Genomic DNA, 5,596 nt, shown 5'->3' with positions numbered 1-5,596 from the left:
CGAAAATCTGCCACGAAAGAGTTTAAGTGAAGCGGCGCCGTATAACTTTGGTTAGTAACATCGAAAGTGATCAAAAGTATGGTTTAGTTTATCACTTTTTTTAATTTTTTCTGAATGCGGTTTTAGTGGAAAATGTACTAAATATTTATACAATCATCAAATTTAATGTTAATTTTAGTTACACAAAAATAACCTTTTTACTAAATAAATAAAACCAAAAACAAAAAAAAAGTAGATGTGCAAGTAAGTACATAGATAAATATATATTGCTCCTATGATCAACCTGTTGAAATATTGAAACGCACATTTTTGAGCTCGTGAACGGTTTTGTTGATACTTGTTGTATTTATTATTTTTTTTAATTTTTTTTAAATTTATTTTTTAATATTTTTTAAATTTTTTTATAATTTTTTTTATGTTTTTTAATTTCTTTTTAGTTATTTATTTTTTTTTAATTTTATTATTATTATTTTTTAATTTTTTTCAATTTTACTTTTATTGTTTTATTAAGAGGTGTGCAGCGAATTATTATCTTATTTTTGCTATATCCACAAAGAGAATATTAATGTTTTCGGGAGCAAAATTTTGGTGTTGTCATTACCATTTTTTTTGTTTACCACAAGTACGCACGAGTCAATAAATAGTTTTTTTTATCTGAAAGTATGAAAAATCGTTGCTTCTCTTTAAAAATCACCAAACACTTTTAAATACTCTCTAGCAGAGGGTTTTGAGCAAAATAAATATCGAAAACTATTGGGAGGTTGAATTAGTTTTAAAGGTTTTTTTCGAAGATTTGGGGCTTTATTGTGAAAAAACGGTACAAAATATTTTATTCGAAGTATTGACCATCGCTAGCTACAACTTTCGCCCATCTTTCGGGCAATTTCCGGATGCCGTTTCTCCAAAATTCTGGCCGCTGCTTGGCTATCCATGACTCAACCCATATTTTGGTAGCCTCGTACGAGGAGAACCGCTGGTCCGCCAAATCGAGACTCATATGCCGGAACAAATGATAATCGGAGGGAGCTATGTCTGGACTATACGGCGGGTGGGGCAACACTTCCCAGCCAAGCGTTCCAAGGTATTTTTTGACAGGTTGAGCAATATGCGGCCGAGCGTTGTCATGTTGCAAAATAACCTTGTCGTGCCTTTTTACCGTTTCCGGCCGTTTTTCTTTCAATGCCCGGCTTAAACGCATCAATTGCAGTCGGTAACGATCCCCCGTGATTGTTTCGCCCGGTTGGAGCAGCTCAAAATATACGACGCCGACCTGATCCCACCAAATGCAGAGCATGATTTTCTTGCCGTGAATATTCTGCTTGGCCGTCGACGTTGATGCGTGGCCGGGCAAACCCCATGATTTTTTGCGTTTTGGGTTATCGTAGTGGATCCATTTTTCGTCGCCAGTCACCACCCGATGCAAAAAACCCTTCCGATTTTGTCGCTCGATCGGCAATTCGCATGTAAAAAATCGCCGTTCGACGTCGTGCAGCTTCAACTCGTACGGGACCCAATGTCCTTGCTTTTGGATCATTCCCAAACGGTTGATTTATCAACGCCCAATGATTCAGCAAGCTCTTCTTGTGTTTGGCACGAGTCCTCGTTTACCAATTCCCCCAATTCCGCGTCCTCGAACTTTTTGGGCTGGCCAAGACGCTCCTTGTCTTCGGTGTGAAAATCACCACTTTTGAATCGTCGAAATATATAGTATTTTTTATTTAGAACTTTTTATTAAAAAAAAAAATACCAGTCTAACGGTTGGACTTGATAGAAGTGAAACCTTCCGTAAAACAAACTGAGAGAGAATAAGACGAAAGCAGCATTAGGAGCGGGATAATTATAGGTTCATTATAATATTGCTATAAAGTTCATATTTTATTTTCTTCATTTTATCATTATTCATCCTCAATGTTTTCAATTTCAACAAATGATACGAGTGGCTTATGGTAGATAAAATATGATACAAATGCTTTGGTTTCGATGTTGTCAAAAAAAATACCCAAACGGACCGAAGAAACAGACTTACAAATTTCTTCCATTTTCGTCTACTTGTATTCATATAAAAATTTATGTCTCTTCCCACCAAAGCTAAATGTATTAGTATATTTTTTCTTGTATTTATTCAAGGCTGAAATCCAAAAAACTGTTTTCAATAAATAATCAGAAATGTCCTACAATGCAAATTTCAAAAAAAAAAAAAAAATTTTATTTCTTGTGATTCGAACCAAGAATTTTGGATCGGAAGCTCACATTGCTAGCCGCTAGGCAATCGCGCCATACTGTCGGTGTTGGCCTAAAAGTTATTTAGTTCGTCGCTACGTTTATATGTAATTCGTTTCACTTTTTCCCAAATCACTCCCAACGATTCTAAAGAAGTTTTCACTTCAAAAATTAATGTACGAAATATTTATACCGATTCACTTAAACTGACTTTCAGTATCTAAACCAAAAATAGAAAAGCCAAAAAACTGTTTTCAATAAATAATCAGAAATGTCTTACAATGCAAATTCAAAAAAAAAAAATTCCATTTTCGTCTACATGTATTCATATAAAAATTTATGGCTCTTCCCACCAAAGCTAAATGTATTAGTATATTTTTTCTTGTATTTATTCAAGGCTGAAATCCCGGCGGTACTGCAATACCGGGGTCAACCCGTGGCAGAGGCGGAGCAAGCCCATAAAACACTCCGCGCATTTCCAAAAATTAGTTTAACATTTGTTGTCCTCCGATGGAGGATCTATCAGATCTTAAGCTGATAGGAACAGATACCACACTACCTACTTCAATAGATTTTCTAATAAACCTTTTGAGAATTTACACGCTCACAAAAATTAATGTACGAAATATTTATACCGATTCACTTAAACTGACTTTCAGTATCTAAACCAAAAAACTGTTCAATAAATAATCAGAAATGTCCTACAATGCAAATTTCAAAAAAAAAATTCCATTTTCGTCTACATGTATTCATATAAAAATTTATGGCTCTTCCCACCAAAGCTAAATGTATTAGTATATTTTTTCTTGTATTTATTCAAAGCCGAAATCCCGGCGGTACTGCAATACCGGGTCAACCCGTGGCAGAGAAGGAGCAAGCCCCTAAAACACTCCGCCCATTTCCAAAAATCAGTTTAACATTTGTTGTCCTCCGATGGAGGATCTATCAGATGTTAAGCTGATAACCACACTACCTAGTCAATACATTTTAAATAATAAACCTAATAAAACTTTTGAGAATTACACGCTCACAAAAATTATTTATATCAACATATAATATAACGCTTCGTAACTAAATAACTTTTAGGCCAGCGACGACAGCATGGCGCGGTAGCCGAGCGACTAGCAATGTGAGCTTCCGATCCAAAATCCTTGGTTCAAATCACAAGAAAAAATAAAAGTTATTTTTATTTATTTCGTCGCTACTTTTATATCAACATATAATATAACGCTTCGTAGCCAAGTTGGTCGCTTTTTTCGTTTCACTTTTCCTCAAATCACTCCCAACGATTCTAAAGAAGTTTTCACTTCAAAAAGCCAAAATACCCTGTATGCACTACCAAAAATCATACAACTTAACATTCCAGTCTATGTACAAATTTATAAAAAAACTCTATAGGGAAAAAAAGGAAAGGTACTGTACAGTCTGTGTCAAAAAAAAGGAACCGCGATTATTCATGAAGTATAAAAGTATATATACCTGTATACATGAAAGTATATACAAAACTACGAGTCGCAATTACTCAATAAGCCGTGTAGTCTTCATTGTTGTCGAGTATAGCCTGGTAGCTTCTTCATGCTTTGAATCAGCTTTTCTGCGTAGCTCGTCAACAAACAGGACTAGATTTTGCGAACTTGACGCACGAGTTGCTTTAAAACATGGACTGGTTGGCCTTCCGGTAAGATGCGTTTTCATAGTTCCCCACGCAATTTCAATGGGTTAGCGTCTGGGGACTGGGAAGGCCAGTCCAGTACTGTGACGCCATTTTCTTGTTTTGTTGTTTCTCAATGCGTTTTTCTGAGAGTAGTGGTTTTGACGATGAGGGACGGTAGGATATGTTTGCCTCCTTCAGTTATCATTCGATGTTGTTGATACTCACATCTATTCGCTTTTTAGCAAGAATTGTGCGTGCTTGGCGTAGTCGCAAAGAAGGGTCCGCTTAAAAAGTTGGACGATCAAAGTGATCCTGCTTTTTTGTCGTCACTCGCTTCAAGCCGCGCTCGGAAAAGCCATCAACATTTTTGTACACCACATACCGCTGATTCCACATCACAACAAACTTTTTTGATTTTTTAATCACCTTTGCAGCCGCGTTCGAATGCGTTCATAAAAATACCGCTTCAAAACGCTTCGCGTACTTTTCACTCATTTTCGTTTGGTTGTGGATACGGGAAAGTTTCGAACGACACTAACCTGAGTTAGCACTGGCGTCGTAGCCCTTGAGTGGGACACAGCAAAAAGCAGAGCGAATATATCTTGAAGTTACAAGAAAAGAACCTGTTCTTTTCTTCTGACCCAGACTTTAAATAAAAATTTCCAACTTTGTACAAAACTTATAAAAATTCAAAAAAATTTCGTAAAAATGCAAAACTTGTTAGTCAGCATTTCTAATAAAATTGAGTTTTTTTAAATTCTGTACAAAGAGTGAAACTTGTTTATTTATATTTAGGTATCAAAATTAAAATTAAAATTAATCAAAAAATAAAAAAGAAATAAATAAATAATTAGTCAAAATTTTGCAATATGTCGCGGTGCTTTTATTGTAAACACAGCTGCATAAATGTAACGGCCTTCAAAAATGTATATCAATTAAGCCACCGTAAACCACAAACATCTGTGCGCCGAGTCAGCATTTCCTGTTTATTTAGACATTTATTTGATGCTGCTGTGGACGTGACTACCAATAGCAAATGTTGGTGTAATTAAATAAAAGCAACAATTTTTCATGTTTTCTCAACAATCATTCAAACAAATGTAGGCAAATGGGTCACAATTACTACCGCATGAATAAAATTTATATGCGCCATTTGTTGTTGTCCTTTGGATAGAAGGATGTTTGTACGTAAATGTATATTCCCGTGGTTCCTACGTGGAACATAGGGCCTCAAATGGGGTAGAAGGATGCCTGTTGATTAAGGCTGTGTGCTAGGGAGCTAATGAAATGTAGGTGAAGCCTATGTGCGTCAACATACGCAAACGTGTATGTACACATATGACCATGAAAATAGGTACCCCCACTTTCATACGGAAATATGCAAGATTTTTAAATTAATAATAACAGATATTCAATTGTATGTGGTTTAATTTGATAGGTTAATATAAACGAATTTCAATAATAATTCAAATAAAACTCAAACTAGTGACAGTAGGAACAAAAAGGAAAAAAATATTCATGTGGTCATTAAAATAGGTACGAAATAGAAATAGTTACGATTCAGAAAGAGCTTAGAGATTTTATAAAAAATGTTTAAACCATCGCACCTTAATCAATAACCTTGTGTCCTCATGATTGTCCATGACTGTCTGTATTCAATAGAATTGATAGCCCTACGACAGGTTTCTCGGAGTGTGGAATACCATAGTTCTTTTTTTTTTT

The 5,596-nt window shown here is 35.3% G+C and overlaps 2 pseudogenes; both read right to left on the bottom strand.

Moving 5' to 3' along the window:
• Positions 1-2,609: 2,609 nt before the first annotated feature.
• On the bottom strand, positions 2,610-2,795 carry LOC129246513 (U2 spliceosomal RNA; annotated as a pseudogene).
• Positions 2,796-3,032: 237 nt separating this feature from the next.
• Positions 3,033-3,216, bottom strand: LOC129246531 (U2 spliceosomal RNA; annotated as a pseudogene).
• Positions 3,217-5,596: the final 2,380 nt, after the last annotated feature.

Source organism: Anastrepha obliqua, chromosome 4 (genome assembly GCF_027943255.1).
Source record: "Anastrepha obliqua isolate idAnaObli1 chromosome 4, idAnaObli1_1.0, whole genome shotgun sequence".
Classification (NCBI taxonomy): Eukaryota; Metazoa; Arthropoda; class Insecta; order Diptera; family Tephritidae; genus Anastrepha; species Anastrepha obliqua.
This window is presented reverse-complemented; position numbering and strand designations above follow the sequence as displayed.